At 32.9% G+C, this 25,898-nt stretch overlaps 2 protein-coding genes across 5 annotated transcripts in view; both read left to right on the forward strand.

Moving 5' to 3' along the window:
* Positions 1-25,898, forward strand: part of LOC143920309 (myogenesis-regulating glycosidase-like) — a 950,780-nt gene that overhangs the window by 282,409 nt on the left and 642,473 nt on the right. The window lies entirely within an intron of this gene.
* Positions 1-25,898, forward strand: part of LOC143919883 (uncharacterized) — a 62,313-nt gene that overhangs the window by 21,311 nt on the left and 15,104 nt on the right. For 2 of the 4 annotated variants that reach the window (XM_077442443.1, XM_077442445.1), the window contains exon 2: positions 23,361-23,408. The exons of 1 other annotated variant lie outside the window; for it this stretch is intronic. The gene's annotated coding sequence lies outside the window, so the exon portion shown is untranslated. Of the gene's footprint in view, positions 1-7,036; positions 7,223-23,360; positions 23,409-25,898 lie in introns of those variants that run through there. One more of the 4 variants, XM_077442444.1, reaches the window with a different exon arrangement.

Consider the following 25,898-nt stretch of genomic DNA (forward strand, 5'->3'; position numbering starts at 1 on the left):
TAACATATTGAGACAGTAAATCTCTATTATGTATTGATAACCATAGTAGGTATTATGTATATATTTACGATTGTGCAATATTTCCAGTGGAGTGCAGTGCACATCTCTTTCGCGGAATCGTTCGGACGCGGTTGCGGCTTTAACCTTTCAAATTGTCAAATTGGCATCGAAATACATATATCTTTGTGTGCTTCATCTGCTATTGATTCGTGTTTGAAGATTGTTTAATTTTTATAAAAGTTTTGGGTGTCGAATATGTCTCGTGAAATTTTACCTGCTTGATGCTTAATTGGAATCGAAACAATGTGATTCAAATTCAAATTTGAATGATGTCAATTTTGTGTCCATGCAATGTTTCGCAATTTCCGGTATGTATTGTACATTTTATCATCATTATTGTTATGTACATATGTAGATATATTTGTATTCACATAAATATGTACATATATAATATATTTATTTGCTGAATATACATATGTACTTATTATGGGGGGTAAGGATTCGATCACCATTGAAAATAAAGTAAAAATTGGTACCTTCACTATAGTATATATGTATGTGCATATGTGTATGATTTTTTTGAACTCGGTTTATTCGCGTGTTTGTAAACGGTTCATATTTTGTGTAATTTATCGCGAAAATGCGATACGTCAAGCAAAAGCCGATTATTTTTGTAAGCAAATATAATATTATATTGTATTATTGTAAACACTTTGACGTGGAAAATGTCATCGAAATCGGTATTACCGTAATTTTAAATTTAAGAAGATGCTAAATATTACGTTCATATTTTATTTCATTGCAAAAGAATTTTCGTTTATAAAAATTTATGGTCAGACAGTAGGTATAAATGTACTAAATTAAAAAAATGAATTCCATTTTTATATAAATGAATCCATATATGTATATATGTATGTATGTATATTTCATTGTTTTTTATATGTATGTATTATTGAATTAATAATATATTAATTTTTGAAACAAAAACATCATAATAATATTGAATTGTTTTGTTAAGTTTAGTTAATTGCACATGAGGCATATTAATTGGTTAGAGGTTTTTTTTACCTTATAATTTATAAATAGACTAGTTGTTTTAACCGGCTTCGCTAAGTATTTGAAATATAAACAGCTTTAACATGGCGAATCAAATAGTAAATATTCATTTGTTTGTTTATAATATTTTTTTTTAATCGAAAAAAAATTTAATCGGCGCGTTGTCATATAAACTTTCCCAACAGTTTCCAACCAACAATACTTACATACATAGAAGGTCTCTTTCGAAATTATATATTAGATATATTGATTTATTTAATTAAATTTATGAAATTAAAATTATTTTCATAATTTATTTCATATATACATATGTATGTATGTATGTATGTTTGTCCAAATATTGAAATTCATATGGCAACGGTGACTATTGATCATTATTAATAAGTTCGTTTTATTTTGATTTGGTTTCTCGAGAAATGTATTTGATATGTGTTATTGAAAGATCATCAATGGTCTGTGACAGTAAATGACAACAATTCCGGTCGCAAAATTTACGAGTCTTGATAAAAAAAAAAGGAATTTAAAGTTAGCACAGCATTACTTTAATTAATAAAATATTTTGAGAGGCAATCGAAGGAGTATCATCAAGGTGGCGCTGCAGGACGTCTTAATAATACGAAGGCTAATGAACATAAAACGATACAAAAAAATAAATCTCGACCCTCCAATAAACGCGTAAATGCGGAGATATGCATATCTCTCGCTAATGTACCGTTTTCTTACGAATTGCATGATAAAACGCCTCTCATAGGTGACTGTTCCTTTGCTTTTCGCACCCTCAAATAAAATTATTTAGGTATCTATATTTATTATTTACGGCGATTGTGTCAATTATTTGTTAAATTCGAAATAAAGCTATATTGCCCCCCCCCCCGGATAAGGTAGTTATTTTTTTATTGTTATATTTTCTTTTATTATTCGTACTCTCATGTCGAAACTTAAGTAGCGGGCAAATGTCAAATATGGCGGTGGAAGCATCGACGACCAAATATCAAACTGACATTTGCCCCGGCCTCTCTCGTATTCGAAATCGTTGCCAGAGTGCACACAGGGTCACCGAAAAGTAACGGCCGAATTTGAAAAATGCATTTCAAAGTTGCACCGCGGGGTCGCGAGATCAATGGTGATTTTCGGTGTGAAAATCGATCGTTAAAAATGAAGTTTTAATTGGAAGTTTTTAGATATCGATCTCAATGTATAGGTATATATGTATATATAAATATATATATATATATATATATATATATATATATATATATATATATATATATATATATATTTATGTATATATCATTTCGATTAGGCATTTTTACATTCATATTATATAGTACATAGCAAATAAATATACTTCATTATAGTTCATTTTTGTATTGATGAAAATTTGATATTTTCTTTTGATCTAAATTTTATAATGGTAAAACTGATTTGTTCATTGCATTAAAAAAGCAATACTTTTGTCTTATAATAGCAGGTACGCTCAATGGTTTGTATTATCAAACACTGAACGTCAACAGCTCTGTTGTACACTGCACGGAAAAGACTAACTCTGTTCATACTATACAGCGTCGCTCGTTTTCGGCACAATTTTGTTTAAAAATTAAAATCGTCTTAAATATACATTACAGGGCACGATGATACGGCGCAATATTGCTTGCGTTGTATCGTCGAGCTATTTTGTCACAATATGACGTTTCCAAAAATATTCGTACGAACATAGCAAAACTTTCATTAGTGTGGGTACACACGCCACTATGACGTCACTTCATGCGTGAATATTTCTACAATGGGAAAAGTTTTAAGTGATACGTTTCGGTGACATATACTTTTGTATTCAGCCAGCAGCATGGCTCGGTGGTTGGGCTTTTGCCTAGCACCGAGAGGCGCCGGGTTCGATCCCGTGAGTATATATGTAATGCTGCTGGTCAAATTTGGATTTTTTTTGACTCCAGGTGGATCGTTTTCTATCAGAGTTTGCCAATTTTTCTGATTTAATTGTTGAAACGATTCCTCGACTAAATTGGCTAAAACCTTCCAACCTCCTATGTCACCACTATTTGAGTATGATTAATGTATAATAAAATGTATGTATAAGTTAAAATCTATAGATGTCTCGTTAATTTCGAGTTTTCAGTGTCTTGTAATTCAGTGACTTATGTAATAAAAATGCCGCATTGTTTGTAATTGGCCAGGAAGGCGCATTGGGGTTTTCCTGTTAGGCCTTCCTGGTATACATATATGTATAAAAATAACAATATAATATGAATATATCATGTCGGTTGCTGCTGTTTCGATAACGTCACATACACATTGCGGAACCTACATATGTATGTGTCCATATACGTATGTACATAGCATGTACTGAAAATATTTTTGCCTGCTTGTTCTGTGCTGGTATCAACGAACATAATGGTGCAATTATTTTCGTATACCTGCCGATTATTTAATTTTGCGAATTTTCATTGGGCACAATATTTCGTTAAATGCTCGGTCACACTCACGAATAGTCATTAGGCATTCAAAATTTCCCAAATATTGATCTTTTATTTTTGCAACGCGTTCAGGGAAACTAAAACTATGGGTACGTATCGTGATTATACGCCTAATGGGAAACGACAAAAAACTACAAAGAACACGCTACGAAAAGTTCGATCAGATTTGATGAAAGGGGCCGCAATTGTAATTCGAGCTTTTCGTCAAATCTTTTAGAAAGATAAAAATAGGTCGTAAAAAATCTCAGTTTTTCATTCAATCAGCCTAATGTATATAAGTGAGACCACGCCTAATTCGTTCCTGTAAAATTAGGTCAAAATTCGTCCATTTAAGTCTGCATTTCGTGCTGAACCTATTCTTTCATATTTTTTCCGCTTTTATTACAATAAAACACGTTAACGACCCTCCAAAAATTGTGAACGCCATTTTTCAGGCTATGCATATTTAAAAATGCAAACTAAGTACCTGTTTATGATTAGTTTTTGAACAATAAATCGACAAGATAACTTTTCAACTTCTGCATATCATTCATGTATCGTATTATAACTTGCAAGTTTAATGCACGTACATAGAAACGGACGGTATTGTAATAAAATACGATTTTAGTTTCGATCCATGCGATTGCTATCTGCTCGAAACTTCGCTTTCCATTTAAAATCTTTGAAAATTCTAGAATTTCCAAAAGCGACGGTGCGATTTATCAAAACGTCCGACAGCCTTAATACGCTTATGTTAAAACAATCACATAGCTACGACTCGCTTAACTACCGACCCTGTATAAGCCCTACGTTCCGTATACAGCGTGCTGCGTTATTTTTCCAGTAAATTTGTGTTTATGTGTGTTTTATTTAAATACATTTTTCATCGATTCGGTCGAAGACAGTTCGCGGTAGTGTGGATTACTTCGAATCGAGTGTTTCGCGTATTCGCGCTAATGTATGTGCGAAACGCTAGACCCGTCGACACATGTGTGACGCGACGTGTGACTTGTGTGCTTATTAGAGTGTTCTCGGGAAACTTTGATATTTGACATGTTTCAATTTTGTACTGTCACAGTGATGACACTTGATCGTACAGTGAAATTCTATTACACAGCTGTATTCGATGCACGTTTTGGATTTTGGATTTTTCTTGTACAATTTATTTATTAGAATACATGGGGAAGGCGGCAAAATCGATAGGCCCTCGGGGATCGGCTTCGGATAGATGATGAGATAAAACAATAATATTCATAACATTAAAAAGTGAGCTTTTCTTGAATAACTAAATTAATATTCAATTATAGCGAATTTCTGCCGGTATTTCGTTTTTATTTAATTCGACTGTTTAAATTGACAAATTCATTCATGCGTGTCTAATGTGTTTACTTGTAAGTGTATTGACTTATGGGTGTAAGTTGTTAATGGAATAGTACATTCTATGATTGGATTGAATTAATTTATAATTAGTATGTACATTAGTGGAAAAATTATCGATCTTTACCGGAAAATATCGCGAATTCTTAGCAAAAATATTCGATTATATTTTAGTATTGAATATATTTCACTTGATATAAATATTTTTTATGAGATCATAAATAATATAATTTGAATAGAAGAAATTAAAATTTTAACGTATTTGTTAAAATCTGCTTTTTTATTAAAAAATCAATATATTATTTATAACATATGTTTTGTTTTTACCCGGCTTTGCTCGGTATTTGTAATATAAACTGCTTAATCATGGCCAATCTAATAGTAAACATTTTATTTAAATTTATTTGAATATTAATTTATTAAATTGAACGTCACGGATTTTACGAACCAAATAAACAAACATATATTAGATATAAAGTTTTTTTTTAAATAATTATCGAGAATTTTCAGAAGTTTTGTCATAATTTGCATACTGTGCGGAAAAAAAATCCGTTAGTCACTGTGCTGGACGTCCAGCTAAATATGTGTGTTTTAAGTTAAAATAATGCAAAATCTGCGAGGTTAATTATTGTAATTAACTATAAAAATCATTTTATCATGTATTAAACGTCGAATATTAAATGAAAAAAATGACGTTGAGCGCGGCGCGTACTGAATTACCTCTCTCTTGCATCTCTGAGGCACGTGTTAAGGAGCTTTCCGCGAAAATAATTATATCTGTTGATATTGATAAATGTCTTTATTTCGTAATGACATAATTCAAATTGTAGAGACTTTGATGAGGAATACATAAAATATGAAGACCCTGTATTCCGTATATTTTGAGAAATAAAATAAAATATAAGTTCTGGTCACTCGCTACCCAACACAGTGCGGCAAGTGTTAACAAAAAGCAACTAATATTACATTATTTCATTGTAGATGTACATATATACCTACATATGTACGTCGTCTTATATTGAGTGATATGTTAATCCATTTCCTACCTTCTATTTTCCCCATGGTTATCAAACGGAGAAGTTCGTATTTTGGATCCCGTATCATGTCTCCGAGCTACTCTATCTTTCTCCACTTGATGACAGAAACAAGTTCCCTGCCTTTCCCTATCATGCTGATGACAGCTGCATTTGAGACTTTTTTGACCCATGGGATATTCAGCATGCGCCGTAGACATACATCTCATATATAATTTGGAAAGAGACTTTGTATGTATGTACATACATATATAACTTTCGTTCGTTGGGTCGTAAATCCATGACGTCTTCGAACAAGTAATTCGATTCAAAGGATTCGAAGTCTCCGGGGGCAAAGGCGCCGAGGGCGAAGCCCCCTTCGCACCGAGGGGCAAAATCCTAGGGGGCAAAGCCCTAGGGGGCGCAGGTGTCAGATTCTGGTATACATATAATTTAGAATACATATAATTTTTTATAAGAGACTTACTATATACATATATTTGTTTATTCGTGACAGTCAATTTAATAAAAAAACAAATGAGTATTCAAATAAATTTATATAAAATTTTCTATTCAAATAAATTTAATAAAATGTTTACTATTAAATTAGTCATGTTTAAGCGGCTTATATTACAAATCCGAGCGAAGCCGGATAATACAGCTAGTATTTGATCTAGAAAAAATTAATATAAATTTTCGATGTAATTTCATACGAAAAAACAAATGATATGATTTGAAAATATTTTTTTGATATATGTATTATCGGTTATTTAGATTTTCTTTTGTTAGTATTGTATTATGATTTGAAAATATTTCTCGTATTATAATATGTTTCGTATTATAAATATGCACGTTCATTCGGTGACTAGCCCCGATTGTACGGGCGGTCCGAAAGCGTGACGATACTTTCGACAGAGGGGAGAATCAAAAGGGTGGGCGGAGGAGGGTCGTAAAAGCGAAACACCCTGTACGTAGGCTTCCGTGACTGTAGCGTTTGGCCGTTATTTGGGAGTCGGCACGAAAAAGCCGCGAAAAAATCAATAATGTCCGGCGGGCGTGCGCGCTAAGGCAGCTCCTATCGGCGCCCCCATGGGGCCCCATCGGGCGGCGCCCGTGGACGCCAGTCCCGCGGTGGCGACCGCGGAAGCAGCTCCTGCCTCCAGTGAGTACCACATCCACACCATCATGACTGAAATTCGCCTAGAGTCAGACCTTCTACCAATCTGCTACCACGCCGACAGAAAAATCGCCCAGAACCGACCGACCACAGTTTGGCCCACATCGACCACATATATGACTCGATGCCTCGTAATTCTCTAATCACTCTAATCATATAAAAATATTATATTAAGTAGTGTGATTATATTGCACCTTTTTAGCACATAGTAAACTATGAAATGATTAGTTAAATCATCACGTACACTGTATCTATTTCTATGTAGGTTGGCTTATTTACAATTATATTATATTATTATATCACGTACACACAAGAGCGGTCTTCGCTTTTCCGAAAAATTGGTTTTACATTTGATAAATGTCTCATAATCTTATTACTTTCTTTTGAGGATGTATGTATGTATTTAGTATTTTATGCATATAGAATGAGCACAAAAATTTCAATACCAACCTGAAAAAGGTGTGATTTTTTAATGTTTTTTTAAGGAGAACAAAAAATTGCGTTCATTTAAGGTTGATTTTATACTTGATTTGCATCCTTCAAAGAAAATAATAGGACTATGAAACTTTTTTTCCTCCCAAAAGAATTTTTTCGGCAAAGTTTGAACCTCTCTAATTCACACACGTAAAACAATTGATTATAATTCAGGATAAAATATTATTTTATATGATTGAATAATACTGTACAGAAGTTGAGAAGTAATTTGATTTAAATAGGCTATATTTAATACCGAAGAGTGTGCAAATAAAGTCGTTTTTGTTTCTTGTTGAATGTTTGATTTAAGGTAAAAAAAATGACGAAACAGCTCAGTAAAACATGTTCAATAGGTTTTAAATGCAAAATAGATATTTTATCGCAAATTTAATTTATTCCTGAATTATTTTCTGAAATGCGTTAACCCTTTTAAGCGGGGGAAATTAATTTTTTAATCACTTATGTATGCACAAAATTCAAGCTGATGTCCATTTAACGAAATTAGTATTTATTCAAATTGCTACGAATCGAATTGAGATTTCGCATATGCCGCGAAGAAAATGAAGTTCGTCAATTTTGCATACGATACGTATTGAAAATTAAAATTGTTTAGACAAATTTGAAGGTAAACGTTCAATTATACACGGTCACTTATTTGAATGGGCTTAAATTGCACATTACGCCGATTGAAAAAAAATTCCTCGGAAGTCTTGTAAAAAAAGGCATTTACTGTTGATAAATTGGCAACGTTTTATTAATTGAATATAATGGAAAGGAAAAAAAGCTTAATTAAACGGGAAATCAATTTATTACGAAACAAATTACACACCAATATTGCCAATATTGATTTTAAGTGAGCAATTACTAACGATGTATGTATGTATTCTAAGCAATTCGAATGTTAATTAATATTTTGAATTATTATTTTTTTCCGTACACTTAAGACGCGATTTGACCTGAAACTCTGTTCGAATATACATTGGGTAATAATCCTTTCAGATATAATTAATCCGTCGACACAGTTCGACTCGTAGAATGTTTATGCGCTGTTTTTTGGCATAGATTTATTTATTGGCCGAAATATAATAATGCTCACATTATTATTATAATAATAATATAACGGACGGCATAAATCCTTTCCCTTTCGTAATATTTTTTTAATATCACGATTATGCGAATCTGCAATATCACGTTTCGTTGGTCATGAAACTGATAATGCATAAATCCGTTAACGGTACAAAAAACATACATGTATAAACACTTATATAAAACGTCAATAAATTAATCTGTTTTTTTTACCAGGGGACATTAAAAATAGTATGACGTGCTTTGATTTGTATCGCGAATGTACGGAATATGTTTTTATTTTATTTAATATACATAATTATGCACACGTGTTTTAAACAATATTTTCCACTGCTTTATAAATTTGTAAATATATATTGCTTTTGTTCTTGTACTATTTGTATATATTTTATATATGTAAAATATGTCATCGAAATAAATGTATATATTTTGCGATATTTGTGTGTGTTATTTCCGATAGATCGACGGAAGCTTTTCTTTGCGGAAAAGTTTAATTTTCCTCGACTTAATGTTTTATGTATCGACTGATACCAATAAAGCGCTTACAGGATTCAGATACATTATTTCATATAATTTCACCCTTGTTAATTTATGTTATCATAACTATTGAGCGGTTGGAGACCGTATTATACTTTTATTCACATAAAAACTTTTTTCATGGGAAACGATCAATGATTTTATTTTTAGATCATTGCGACAGCTAAGGTCCATGGCCACAGGTCAATCGTTAAGGCTTGGTAGGGTGTCGCTAGGCCTTATCTGTCGCACGCGATTCGTGGAATTAGTGCATTTATTATGCACGTGAGTAATTTCACAATGGTATTAAATTGCAAACGACGTAACATAAATATTGGAAAAGGACCGTTACGTGCGTCACGGAATCGAAATCGACGAACATCATCGCATTTATACATATATCCGATTTAATCGCGTTCGTATCATCGAAAAAGGGGGGGGAGAATCGTATCGTTTGCGTTTCGTTGTTTCGGTATTTCGATAATAATTAACCGGGACTGTTATGATAATTTTATGTACGAGAAACGATGCTCACCCAAGGTCTAATAATACTACTTAAGTTAAATTATCATGAAACGACCAATCGGGCGACTTTTTAAACGAAGCTTTGATTAATTGAGTTATAAGAGAAACCCGCGTGGTGCTGGTATTATTATTTGCATTTAATACTGGTATTCTTTGATATCAATTATCGTAGAAATACGAAGCTTAAGGGTTAATATTATAATAATTCGCTGCGACCGATTATTTTAAACGACTGTTGTAAATTTAACGCCTGTAAAAATCATACTGGATTTATCGTAATGTTTTTTTTAATGAATTCATGAATGTGATATTTTATAATCCACATTGAAATTTTGTAAGAATATACGAATGATAAAAGAAATATTTTTAAAATATAACATTTTCTTCTTGATTAGGAATAAAAATTGTTCACAATCGTGACCCGACAAAGGCGCGCAAAACAAAATTATAAAATTAAATTAAGTTAATAGAAGTTATTTTTAGTTTTATTTGATTTTGCAGACTGCTCTTCAATAGAAATTTACTAGAATTTGTCAGTTTTTAAAACCGTCAAATTTTAAAAATTCGAAAACAGATTTTAAAATTTCATAAGCCGTGACTCTGATGTCTAATTATGAATATATTTTTATTTTTATTGGATATAAAGTATAATATACGTATAAGAATTTACTTTTATCCTACGCGGCTTTATCAAGGTGCCGTTCATAATTTAATATCGGAAAAGTGCGTTTAAAATGGCGCTTGAGGCGGTTATCTAAATCAAAAATGAAATTTCAAAATGGCCGACGCCTTGTCACCATTTTGAATTGACGTATGGATTTTGTTCGCGTGAATTGTGCCTCCAGAGGCCATTTAAATTACGTCGATAACAATTTAAGTGCATTAATATGTAAAAATATTATTATCAAATCCATTTTTTATACATGCAATTGCTTTTCAAACATCACAATATTATTTTATAAAAAAAAACTCACTTTGAAAAAAAAAGTCGTGCAATCGCAGTGAGCGATATTGATTTTAGAACAGGTAGATTATTTGGTCAATCGGTGTTCCGAACTAGAAAAAAAAGAATATAATAATAATAAAAAACGCTAACGCCTAACGTAAACATATGTAGTTAATTGACCACCCGTGTAATTCATTATGGCCAAAGACAAGTTTTTTTTCGTCTTACTGTGTGTGTGTGCCTGTTCAGTCAGTTTCTAGACAGCCATAATGGCTACTGCACTAAAACAAATTAATTACGATGCGGACAGCAGTGTCCCAACGTGGCATGATTAATAGTTGCATACTGCAATCGTGCCGCATGCAATTCAAGATTGTAATTGATTTCGTTGCCAGATCAGTCCCGGAACTTTACGGACACACCTCGCTATAAGTTTCAGGTCGCTCTCAAAAGGGTTACCGACCAAGAGAGTGGATGATTAAGTGTAACTAATCAAAGTCGGCAACAGGGTTTTGATTTACCCAAGGATACTAGAGCAAACTGGTAAAAATTGTATCGGATTTATTTCAATATTTTTTAGACGGTTTCATTTGATCAATCGCTCACACATGTCATATTGATATAAAAGCTAGATCAAAACTAGTTACATTTTGATTGACAAAGAACGGTCGTTTCGATTTCAGAGATATCCAATCAACATTTTTTGATTCGACGATATGCGCTTTTTATTCGGTTGAGTTGCATAATTACAATCGAAAAAATTAAACGACGCGTGTTGCGAAAAAAGCAACGACACATACCTAGGTACTTGTGAGTATTTAAAATGCATACGATATTCGTCTTGAAGAATTTTATAGCCAAACTGTGAAGTGGCATTAACCTTTTCGCTAATCTGAACACGTATTTGTGCGCTAGCGAAGCGTTAGTGTCTCGTGCGAGTATATTCACCTTTGTGTGTTCAAAAAAATGATAAAAATATTAAACACGTAACTATGTTTGTTCTTGGGCGTTGAGAATACTGTTAAATAGTTAGACTTTGAGCTACATTGGTCGAAAATAAATCATTCAATTGAGTAAACGGAATATTTGACATTTTTGGGAAGGTTAAAGCGATCGGTTGCTAAACGATCGCGTGGGTGAGTGCGCGTGTTAAGAAATTAAAAATTGAATTTAGCTCGACGCATTTATTTACACCGGTTTGTCTTCATAGAAATCGAAAGCGAATATAAATGTGTGTGGCGCAAAAAATAACTAAATAATAAAAAAAAAGAAAATTGCGAGCAAATGAGAGTATTTATGTAGCTGCGGCTACTGGCCGCAATTATGCCGGACCGGATCGTACAGGACCGGACTGGAGGCTTCGCTTTAAATACAGACGTCTGTAGATCCCCAGGGGGATGGGCGTGATCAATCAGGTTGTGGCCTAAAAATTAAATCGAAAAAAGAAAAAGAAAAATTTGAAATTAGGCCGTGCCGATGCGCTCAGTGAAAAGCGCCAGTTTTTTTTTTATCGGAACACCGTTGCGAAAAAGCTCGCGGCTTCGATGAAAAAGTTCGTAAATGACTAAAATTATATATCAAGTTTGCAACATTGACGTATTCCGGGAAGAAATCAAATTTAAAATAAATTTATTTCTACGGCGAATTCTGCTCAATAATAAAATGTAAAAAAATCTTAAATGTTCTTGAATACAATTTTACGATACATAATATTATATAATGTATTATATGAAATAAAAATATAAACAGAAAAAAATGAATTCGAATTAGTCATATTCAAAGTATTGTAACAAACACCCTCGCATCGGTTAGTCAGAGACAGACCCATTTTAACCTGCTTTCTTTGGTCTGAAAATCATTTTCCATAAACGCCTTTAGTCATTCATTCATGACTGGCTGGGTTTCTCGAATTAGTCATTTCGTTGATTGTCATTGTAATTTTAGAGAAGAGAAATAATTTACTAAGTGTCATACGGTGGATGCGAAACATAATATTTTTTTTATCGTTTTTTGTATTTTAATGTTCAAAGTTGTTTATTGGTTATGACATAGTTGCAAAAAAATGTTCATCACGACTTACATTATTAACCAATTGCTTTGAAATTTCCCAAAATTATAAAGGAGAATAGTAGATATAAGATCTAATCATTGATTTATTAATTATTTATACCACATGGGTATTTATTATACTTTTTATTCACTCGCACATTTCATATACCCATAAATTTACAAAACACATTACATATGAATATGTATATAATATAAGGCAACGTGCATTAACTTTCAATTTAATTTCATAATTTTATGAGATCGCTGCTCTTACGAACTGATATAGTTATAGTATAAAGAAAAAACCGCTATTGCATAAATTTGTAATTATGAAAATTAGATTTTTCAACGTTAATTTGCTACTTCAAAAGGCTTAACCCGCGGCTGTTTAACCACTTTATATTTTACGAAATGTGTTCGGGCTCGATTCTTTATTGAAAATATAAGTAATTAAGTTAAGTTTTAAGTTTGGTCGGATGAAATCCCGTCTGAACTTTACCTTTAATATATATGTACCTGTCAGGCTAACGGAATGTACGTTTCACATGACAATTACCGTGAGATACACGTGTGTGGTACACGTGAATGCACTTTGATTCGTATCATTGTACACCGTGTAACCATTCTGTAAGATATTCTGTAATATATACTTATTTTATAATCTGTATATTTTTAGTAATTTGTTGCATAAAAAGTCGGCATTGAGCTGTCGTTTCGTATTATCTTTCAATTTTTACACTCAATGTACAATTCGAATCATGTACATTGGTCTACATAAAGTGTTTTTTTAATTGTTGATATTAGAGATTCTGGGTCAAACGAGCCTTTGGCGTTAATGGCGCTACTTTTTTGTCTTACAAGATGCATTAAAATTTGCATTTTAAATTAAGAATGTACGCTTATTTAATTTATAACACGACTTTGAAAAAAAAATCTCATACCTACGCGAATATGAATTACATTTTTTTGTAATAGAAATATACAGACGAGTTCAATAATTTATTATCTTTGTTCACCTGATATATTTTGGAAGACTTTTAATAATGTATGCACTCATTAAATGTTTGTGTACTAAATTCCGAAGCATTTATCAAGTTGACAGGCCGTTATGTAAAATTCTGTAATAAATGGCTTTTTATAATTTAATAGTGTATTTAAAAAGCGTTAAATAAAAAAAACTTCGATTTATCTGTGCGAGCAATCGAAGTGGCACGCCACATTGGTCATGAACCACGCCCTTAACCTTTTGCACTCTACGCCACCTGACCAATTCACGATATGGCGGATAAAGATACGTACGCTAATATTTTCATAAATGGCGAAGGTAAAAATAATCATGATCCACATCTGATTACAATCTGTAAAAAAAATAGCAATGAAGACAATTTTAAATAAAGAAAAGTATCGAACGTGCTCTAAATAAGGTCAAAATACGCTTATGAGATGGGTAAATATTTAACTAGGCAATAATCGGTATAAATCTGACAAACGAGGCAAGCAGTACCCTGACCCCGATAATTAAAAACAACAACGTCGATTAAGGCTCGAGAATGATTCATGATCTTGGACTACTATTCTATACGCGGCAAAACCAGAACTCCCATATAAAACGATACATATTAATATTGACGTATCCGAACGGAAATGGTTATTAGCACTTCCAGGACGAGCTTTTAATGTAAGTTGATTTTGACGGAATTCTGATGAGAACTACATATGTATATAGGTAAAATAAATTGTAGATGTTTCTTTGACCCATCCCAACAGATGAACCCTGGTTTTTGTCCCGAGTGTGTCGTGTGTACAGATTTAACTTTGAAGATCTGTCTCACGTGTATGGCTTCTTTCTGAGCCACTTCTTATCTTTTATTGTTTATAATTTGAGAATATTTCCTGTTCCGAGGAGCTTAAAGCTTATTTACTTTTGTTGATTGCGATCTTTATATGCTGAGACCATTTCAGTTAAGACCATTTTTTTGTATGATTTCGACATATAATTAGAAGATTATATGTCGAAATATGCATTTATATTTTAAACATTTGTTTTACATTCCTGTAGAGAAAATTTTTGAAGAATATAAATAATTAACAGTAAATCCTAAATTTTATGTTAATTTATTATAATTTAATATCTTATGAGGCAGATTTTCAAAATTAAATAATGTGGTGAAAATTTATTTCATTTCATTTATTAATAAATGTCAGGAGATAGAATATATTACGTTATTTTGTATTTAATCAAAAATATAAGCCGTGGTGGAATGTGCTTTTGATGTAGGAATGTTTTTCGAAAATGTTGCAACGCAGCTGCTATTTCTCGCCCGCTTTCAAATATTGCTCTCCGTGACTTGAAAATTAAGGGTATCTACATATTATATATATACAAGTACACTACTTAAACTAGAGAGCTTTTGTACACAAAAAAAACCTTTCAGTACTGTGCAAACAGTAGATATGAACGCTTGCGAACAATCAAAGCCCGAAGACGAATAACAACTGCCGCTGATATACAAACATTTTAAAAAACACCTCAAAGTATGACACTCTAGAGCTCATTCTTTTGATATACAATAGCTGTTATACATATGTATATGCTTTACTCACTCTCAAAACAAAATAAACTTCACTGTATTATTAATTTTTTAAATCATTTGATATCTCTGCCTCACCTTTATTTTTTACAAGGCTCTTAATGTTGACCGTTATCAAATGATACACATGTAAACGTTCGAAGTTATTATATGGCCATAATAAATTACTATACATTGATTTCGTTATACTGCTACGACAAAGTTCGAATCTAAATGCCTATTGTCACCGTTTAGCAACGTTCGACGGGACATACATACATACATACATACATAGTTTCAACAGTCGACTTTTATTTATGTCTCTTATTACGTTTGTGTCAGTAGTGTGACAAGTGCCTATAGCCTCAGGATACGGGTCACAACTTTATAGTTGCACATTTATACAATTTTTTCTTTCGATGTGAATGTCGCTATGGATGTAGTAAACATATTAAGAAAGCGCTTTCCGAATCGTTTAGAGCGTGGGATTCAAGGATTGGCCGGAAATATTAAATATAATATAAGAAAAGCCTAATATTACTGTACATATTTGTTTGTATATTATGTATGAACATACTTACATATATGTCTACATGAGTAAATTCTACAATTTTGTAGTAAATTGTGAACACTAAAGGCTTATAGTCTGTACTATGTATATCGATTACTTAGGTTAAATTTTTGTATATTTCAGTTGGTATTCGAATAATAAAATCGCCGTGTGTACATATATATATGTATTATGTCAAATTTTGAGATGCCGAAAACTCGAAAATTGCGAGAAATAGGTAAAGGTTGCCAATTTGTTAGAACAGTTTCAATGAAAATCAGATTAATTGGCAAACTCTCTCGGAAACGATTGACCTGGAGTCACAAACTAAGGTCTGGCCAATAGCAACCAGTGGGACTCGAACCCGTGACCACTATGTTCGAAAGCATATATGCTAACTACTATTCCACCCTGATGGTTAGAATACTATATATTGAATCCATACTAGCACACTTGTGATTACAACAGAATGTCTATACCCTTCAGGTATAAACACAGATTACCTAAGCACAATCTGCTTCATGTACATAGATCGTCGACTTTAGAGAATCTTTAATTAATATTATGTATAGATGTATTATGAGCATTTATAAGAATTGTAAATAGATTTTTGAACTCTTTTTTCTATTATGCTGTACATTAACATTAGAATAATATTATACTATGATTACTAACAAAACTAAATTAAAATTATAAAATAGAAAATGATCAGTAGATCAGTAGCTATTAAAATATATATAAGATGTATTGTGAACATAATTTAGTAATACGAAAAAGCATTTAAAAATTGAAATCAAATATATTGAAATGTTAATAGTTAAATTAAATTGAATATGTACATATCTAACATAAAAAAGAAAAAAAATGTTTGGAAATGTCCATCTTAGCATTACAGCCGAGGGGTGGTTTCACACTCTTTTGCGAAATTCTCATTCAATATTGCACTAACCGCATATGAGATTATGCAATAGTGAACAGATCGTGACTTTCGTGACACCTCTCGTTCAACGTCGTGCAATAATTACCCGAGCTTCTTGGCGAGCCGGTTCGCACGATCAATCACCGGGGCAATCGTCGGTCGAGCGCGGTCGACGACAGGATGGGTCGCGACAACTTGTCCAAACTAAAGTCGCCCGACAACATCGTCGATATTAATTTACTCTCACTTTTGCGGCATGCCCCACTTTGACGAATTACAGCTCATATATTTATACACGTATAGTCGGTTGTAATAAAATACAACCTGTCTCGACGGACGTATACATCTACATACATATGTATGTGATGCAACACTTTCGATTCTCATCGAACGCCCGTAATATAGTAAATATATAATAGTTTTGATACGCATTTATCACGGTGTGTGTGTTTGTGTTGTGTGACGCAATAATAGATTTATGCGGCACGAACTTCTCGGGCTAGACAACATCATTTCGGGTAAATTACGCACCGAACTACCGATTCGCGTGTCCGTAAATCTTTAGTGGATTTTTCAGGTATCGTTCCGAATAAATTATTAGTGTGTGTGTAGGTATGTGCCTAAATTCGAACACGACATTGTCTGGAATGCAGATCGATCGCTCGTCGTGTAGGATTTCCGGAAAAAAATCACTAGAAAACAAACTCAACCTATAGATAGACGCGTTTTTAACGGTTAAAATTGGAGAGAAATACATTGAAGAGTTTTAGTATTAAATTATAAAAATCATTCAAATATACTGACTGAGTAAAATTCGGCTTGGTACATCATAATTTTTTATACATAATCCAGGAACTCTACAATCGAAATACACCTTACACAATTTGTCAGAATGCAGATCGATCGATCGATTAATATTTTTACATTATCAAAGATTTCTCTGTTAATTAAATTCAAATTAATTACTACATTTTCGCTACATAAGTATGTATGTACATATATCCGGTCTTGAATATTTTTCTATAATATATGTAATATTAAAGAGTTTTAGTAATGAATTATTAAAACCATTCAAATATACCGAGGAACATTCGGCTTGGTGTATCATAATTGTTGATATATAATTCTACTTTAGAAATAAACCTTGAATCATTAATTAACTTCAAATCATTTTTTTCCACAATTTTGCAATAAAATATTTATCACAATTTTGTATATAATATTTTTTATATCTATTTGTATGCTGTATAAAAATATCTTAGTTTGAGGTGTGTGAAATTTATAGCACGCTACGGCCTGCATTGTATTTTCCTCATATCAAAAAGTACACTGATATATATATACCGTATGTATATAAATATATATATATATATATATATATATATATATATATATATATATATATATATATATATATATATATATATATATATATATATATACATAATATATATATACATATAAAAATATTCATATTTAAATAATGGCTTCTTAGTATATATTTCAATTACACATGAATACAATATTTATGTTGTATGAAAAGGTATAATTATTCTGGTACAAGCGTCAGCTTTTGATAATGGAAGTTTGCGTTAGTTATGCATACGCAATGTGGTTGCATATAAAGTGCATTAATTTCTCGTTTTCATACTGGTTTAATAGCTGCAAAGTACGGAAACTGAAAAGTGAAAATATTACAATTGTGTTCTAAAAAATGTGAAACAATAGGTTTTGTAATTTTCCGTTTGTTCTAAAGTGACCTGGAAAATCTGTCAACCTTTAACAATTAGTAATATGGTGTATTGTATAGCTGTAATGAGGCAACTGAATAACAAGGGAATGTTATCTCATCATCGTCGAAAGAGATTAACCATTTTTTTCTAGTCTGAAAATTTTCAGTGTTTTATAATAGTTTAAATCAGTCGAGTTAAGTTAAATACGTAGGGGGTGGGTCGTTAGTAAAATTGTAAGCGATACATAAATGGAAGTTTAATAGCACAAACGACAAAATTTGATTTATCAGATCTTACAATAGTTTTGATTTCTTTCGGTGCAATAAACGATGTGAACCGACCACTATAATAGCGTTCATTATTCTACGAATTTTATAAGCTTTCTGTTGAATTTATCGACCCCTTTCAGACCTTTCGTATCGTGTATGTAGACGGAAGTGGGAGAAAGGAAAAAGCGAATTCGAGGAAAAACGCGAACTGTGTAATTTTCGTGTAGAGAGGAAGTTTCTCGGAAATTCGAACGTGCAATTTTAAAGCCGTGTAATATGGCGCCGATCACGAATTGGGGAAAAAAGGCAATAAAATACGAAATTAGTGATGGCCTTTCAGACACAAAGCACACCATATTCACGGTCGTAAGAGGCGACAATTGCAGCTTTCAAACGCACAACGGACTTGAGTGATGACGACTCATTTGACAATGGTTTTGTTCCACAGATGACTATTAGATGCTATGTCGAGTTTCGATTTCTCACAGGAAATGCTACGACCACTCGAGCCCATTGTTTGGATTATGAAAGCGGACGAATCGTATAAACCGTATAAATAATAATAAAATAATAAAAAACTTAAATTAATGTAATAATATGAAGATTTGTGCGGCTGAACCGTGTGACCGCTGTCTTAACTTTGACGCTTGCCGTCTAATCGTCTATAATAGTGCTATAATTTTGATATAATTTTTAGGGGTCTACCTCACGGGCCGGAATGTGAAATTACCGAAAACGCAAATATCGGAAGGCAAAGATCGAAAATCGAAAGATCTTAAGTCAAAAGATCAAAAAAAAGGGTGCACGGTAAACGGTACATACTCACTTAATTTGCGCGAGCAGGATACAACAGGAACAAGAGGAACAGGCTTTTCCTCCCGTATTCTGCGCGCGCACATTCCGGCCGGTCACGGAGACCGAATTTTTAGACGATTATCCCAATGTTTGTTGTTGTTTATTATTAATGAAGTATTATAAAAAAATGTTGATTCAATTAAAAAAAAAATCATTTTGTATTTCATCAATAAATATAAAATCAATCAAGAATTTCTTTGACGCAAACTTTAAATACGCGTATTAAGAAAGCTAACATTTTTCAACGTTATTTGAATATATTTTGTATTAATTTGAGTTACGATTAGTATTTTATGCGTGATGAAATTTATATAGACAATAATCACAGAGTCGTGAATAAAATTCAAATAAAAATCCAATGAATCATATCAATGTGAGTCATTGGATAAATTTCAACGTATATAATACAACCTTCTTTTCAAAAGGTTAATATTGCAACGCTTCCTGTATAAATATGTACGAAGGATATGCACTTTAATCGGCGAGAAGATCTTAAACGAGAATTTAATCTGTATCCTTCGATCGGATTCCAATTTCGTACAGGAAACGTCCTGTCACCTTGACGCTTTTTACCATATATGGTAATGGTACTATTTTTTTACATTCGTCATGCGACGTATAAAAGTGTCAGTACATTTTATTTCATATATGTATACTTACATATCAACAAACCAAATAAATTCTAAATAATTTTTTTATGATTTTAATTTATCTCCGAATTACATATGCTCACGTACAATTTGTATCTATGCGTAGTATTCTTATAAAATCACAATAAATCCTAAAGATTGACGGGGCCTGAATACGATTTAAATTTACATACATTTTTGGACATGTCGATGTCATTTACGCCATTGCACAAAGTCACCTCAATCAACGCGGCAATCAGGCATTCAATTAATTCGGGCGTAGCATGGTAGATGGGTGCGTGAGGGAATCAAAGCCGACCACCCCCCCCCCCCCCGATCAACCCCTGCGAATTGACGCGTCAATTAAAATCGAAACACGCGAATTTATTTTCGGCCATCGAATGATTGATAATCTGGCCCGGCCCTGCCCATCAATCACGACAGGGGCCGGATTGGAGCGCCGGGCTGTGGGCCGCATCGTGGGAAAATGCGGCCCCGACTTACATAATAACAAACGACACGAGCCGCCTCTTTACGGCAACGTTATAACGTTACACCGCGGCGAGTTGACCGCGACTCTAATGACCATAACGATAATTTAATATGGTAAGCCCGTGCCGGATTTTTTGGGCAGAAATTCGGAGATTTTCGGGCGTTGAATGCGTTCCGCTCGTTATAATCCAACCGATTTTTCCCGTATGTGTGTGTAATGAACAATGCGTGCTATTGTGGCATTATGGTGTAGCCCCGCTGAATAACCGTCTCGTTTCGTCATTATCGTGTAGAGCTGTGGCGCTCAAACTACGGTGAAAATTTACAAATCCCAACCCCTCAACCTCAGAGGGTTTCATTCGAATGAAATTTAAACCGAAGCACATTTAGTAAACAGTTACTTGAAACTATTGGCTACTAGTATCTATGCACATACATAGGTGCACGCATTCGTGCATTTGAGCAATCAGTGCGATGTCGGTTACAGCGCATGCGCATTGTCGGTGTGACTTCTCTATTTTATGGCCTAGTGGCTAGCATATTATGTTTTCGTGCAGTGTCACGGGTTAGATTCCCACTAGAGTCCCGTTGTAGGCCAGACCTTTTGTTTGTGACTCGAGGTCGATCGTTTCTTATCAGAATTTGTCAATTTTTCTGATTTTCATTGAAACGGTTCCGGTAAAAATTGGCATTCCCTCCCCAATTTCTATCTCAAACCTTGAGTTGTTCCGTGTCTGTTTTTTTTTTTATACAAATGGTTCGCCGATTGTATACAAAAAATGTCTCCATAGATGTCTCTGTGGATGATTGATGTACAAAAATATTCCAACTGTATAAAACACTTATTGATCGTATTATATAATTAAAAATGTTTGCAATGTCTAGTGGTTACAGTTGATGTTACAGTCGAAATATATTTTCAGTTGTAATATGCATATTTCCAGTGGCGTTTTTGGTCATTTTTAGTCGAATAGAATTCAACTAGTAAATTATATCTGTACATGCGCAATTACACTTTCAACAATGTGCGCCAGTTGTAATATAACAGTTGAGTTTTGACAGCTCTGATGTTTTTACAATTGCCTTAGAATTCAATAATGCATTAGTATTAGCTAGGTATTACGATAACTCTAAGAATGTGTTAAAAAAAAGACTGTGACTTTCCAATCTATTAGCCGACTGACGTTTTCACGAACACCTAAAATCTCCATCTAACCTGGTAGCAATTTATAGTTGAACTGTATTTTCAGTGATGACTTATACCAGAAAAAAATATTACCCTTATACAATATGACCAAAAAAATTTATTTCGAATATCGAGGAGCTATACGAAAAAAACCGGAAGAGTGAGTGAGACGGCGCGAGATATGGTGCGCGCTCTGGTGGGGATGTGGCCGTCGACGACAGAGGAGCTCAATGTGTGCGCGCAGTCGGACGTGCTTTGCGCACATGCACGAATCGTGCTCCTGGCCACTAGTACATATTAAACAGTTCCGAACAAATACTTTTCTTTTAAGGAATAAATCTTGTTTAATTTTCAAAAAGGGTTGTAATATATGTATGTATAGGTACATGCATATATTTATATTATATACATATGTATGTCTATAATATACATAGACTCTATATGTATAACAATCGAGAAATTATTTGTTGTATTATATTTATCTTATAGTCATAGCGATAAATAGTATTTTTTGTATTTTTTAAATGTCTTTGAATAATGAATTTCTATTTATCATGTAAGTAAGTAATCGTATAAAATGTTAAATGGATTGGTATTATTTAATTCAAATTCAAAATATGTATGAATGTATAGACAGTTAGAAATTGGCTATTATACACATATCAACTGAAGATATATGTACATGTGTGCATCTATTGGTGTTTCTGTGACTAATAAAACTGTAGATTTAGCGTCGAATTGATTAACAGTTATGTCAAAAAAAAAAAAACATTATTGAATCAATAAATTTTTATTAGTAGGAGAAAATGAAATTTTCGAGAATTTAATCGTTTTTTCCACATAAACGTACGCCGGCGTGCGACGAACGATCTCATGAATATTAAAGTATTATAAAGAAGAATAGACGTTTAACGCCAACAAATAGACATTGCAAAAGATCAGTATAATGACAGCGCGTGGGAAGGTTGCTATAGTGCGCCGATCAAAATCAATATAGGCTCTCCGATGTAAAGGAATGAAAATTCTCTTGTATGTATGTATGTGGGGGCGTCTAGAAAGTGAAGACAATGAATCACGTCTTTTTACAATTTTGACACGCCTATTAATTTTTATCACAATAAAAATTATCATTCCACATAAATTACGACAGTGATTACACATTTAGAACGTACAGGTCTGACGCTTCATACAATTTTTATACAATTATATCATACAATTTTTCGAGCCGTTCGTATTTTGTCGGGTGTGCTCGCATCAACCCCTCAACTCACCTTAATTTATATTTGTTCATGTCCGGTCGCCCTTTAACATGTTAACGGCGAACGAGTGCGTCACACAGTAATAAGGGTAAACGGACTCTTTCTCTAAAATATAATATAACACAACAAATTCAAACCAATATGAAATTTATGATGTTTATTTTAAAAAATAATTCAATTGTTTACTAATTTTATTGTTTTATTGTTACAGAAATTACGTCAACCGGTGGGAGTCAACAGGATAGATCCAGGATTAATGGTACGATTTAAAATATACAGTATACTCTCAATTATCAGACGCGGGATTTCAATGCAGAGTTATGCAGATATCACTCAAACACTTACTCACAAACAACATTCACTCAAACAATATAAACGATATTAAAAATTGATAGTTCGGATTATTCGTGTTTTTCAAATACCTGTGCCCGTACTACCAGCATTAGTCCGGATAATCAATGTCTTAAATGTTTTAAAAAATTGAGTCAATATGTCTGGTTAAAAGTATTTTCTGTTTATTATAAAAGAACTTAAAGACCATTTTATCACGGAGTGAAAAGTTTTCCTATGAAATTTTCTTGTCATTTATGTGAGTGCTGACCCTAAAAAATTTCAATGTATAATTTTCCACACTTTTCCTCAAAAGATTATTGATTGAAGTGGTGATTTTTTTTGTATCAACTTTTTCAATTACAGTTCATATGTACTTTCCCCATTGAAAAATTTTCTAAATTGATTTTTTAAACACACCCACACAAACACGAAGTGATTCTCCGTTAGTAAATGAAGAACATCGCGTGCAATGGCTGTGCGTCCTTCCTTTCGACTTTGTGTTTCTTATCAACAATTTCCCATAGGCGAGGGTTAAATCAGAACGATTAAAGTGGAGGGCGCTCACCCCTGAACTATCATACACGTTATATGTATATCACGTTATATATACACGTTAACTATCATACACATATATGTATATACGGTTTTTTATCCAGGGTGGTTCGATATTTCAACACTTATGGGTTAAATTGTTTTAACATCGAGTTACTCATATGTGTGGATAATTGACGGGTGAAAAATTCTGTTTCGATGATTTAACTACTTTTTGTGTATAAATCTGGGTTTCACTGTAGACTTTTGAGGTATAGGGGTGGGTTATGGGGTGTTCGTCGCCATGGCCACCCGCCGCCCCAACACAAAACCACCCCTACGTCTTTGTTTGATCGATGGGGGGGGGAGGGTATTGCTAGCCCAAGTCGTAACCCATAAGTCTATATACTAAAATAGTTTGAAATTTCATTATGCAATAACTGTCTGCAAAGTGTATGGACTCGATTGACTTTCATATAATTCTGATGGATAATATGCCTATACATACATATGTATGTATGTATTATTTTGTATGTAAAATTGCTTCGTATTTTTATCATATTGTTTTAATTCTGCTTAGGAACGGTTTTCATGGTTTTCACTGCGTAAAATTTTGGTAGAATTTCTTTTAGTGTAAAATAAGAGTTTCTTGTCGTTTTCTATTTATAAAAAATCAATATGGAGGCACTTGTATACAAAAAAAACTATTGTAGTTTTTGCTCAGAGGTGGATTGTATTTGAATTGGAAATTTGGAAGTTTCGTGGTGGGCTATTATCAGAGCTGAAATTTCGTTCATTAACACAAAATAAGTGGCTTCTAATAACATACAAAATCATTCAAAAACATTAAAACATATATAAATATATTCACTCACATACATACATATATGCATATATACAGAAATTAATTATAACGAATTAAAAGTCGGAGTTTAACTGAATCCAGAATCATTCCAAAAAAGTCAATCAAATCATCATACCCATTGCCATACCTAATCAATCTACGGATGGAAGAATGAAAATAATAACTACGATAAGATTTAAATATTATCATTTACAAATAACTATAGAGATTGAGTAAAATAAATCGAAATTTAGAATTTTCCATTTTACAATAGAGTAATTTATAATATAGAGTAAAGTATCTTGATATAAAACCGTATACAACCACCTCGATGCATTGATTTAGTACCTATACTATTATATAATATTTAAATTGTGTGTTGGTTCAATTAGGTAAGAGTTTTGAAAAGTAGTTGTGAGGGTTATTGTGGCGGTTCAGAAACCAAATGAAAACAATCATTAGGGTTCGTAAGCTGGAACAAACGCGTTTAATTATTTATTGTAAAAGTGACGTGTCCAGTTCACCGAACAACATTGCGTGTGTAATTTTGATACTCAACTAAGTATACGGAATCGATCACGGATCGTCTGGTCTGGTAGGATCGTTTGCACAGAACGATGCCAATAGTAATTTCATCAAATTACAACGTGACTAGTATAATATTATTTGCTTATTGAATATTGAATTCAGTCTGTTCGAGGTACAACGGACTCGTATTGAATTCATGTAGAACAACATAAATCGTCCATGCCCATTCGAGTCATACTTGTCTACATAAATATATATTTATGTATAATTCTGTTTTGGTTCTTTATAAAACGTACGCACTTTTTTTTTTATTAATAATCGTGCCACTTATATATTCACCCAAAATATCCACGTGTAAAAAAGTAAATTAGGCCCCCACCTACTCGCCCACGTTTTCCCTTTTCCCCGGTTTTCATGTAGAGGCGCCTCGGCCATATGGTAATTTCCACGGAAACTCGTTTCCGTTCTCCCCGTTTTGGCCGCGGATTTACATCCCTAATAACGGCCTCACGC

The sequence above is a fragment of the Arctopsyche grandis genome, chromosome 12, assembly GCF_051622035.1.
Source record: "Arctopsyche grandis isolate Sample6627 chromosome 12, ASM5162203v2, whole genome shotgun sequence".
Taxonomy (NCBI): domain Eukaryota; kingdom Metazoa; phylum Arthropoda; class Insecta; order Trichoptera; family Hydropsychidae; genus Arctopsyche; species Arctopsyche grandis.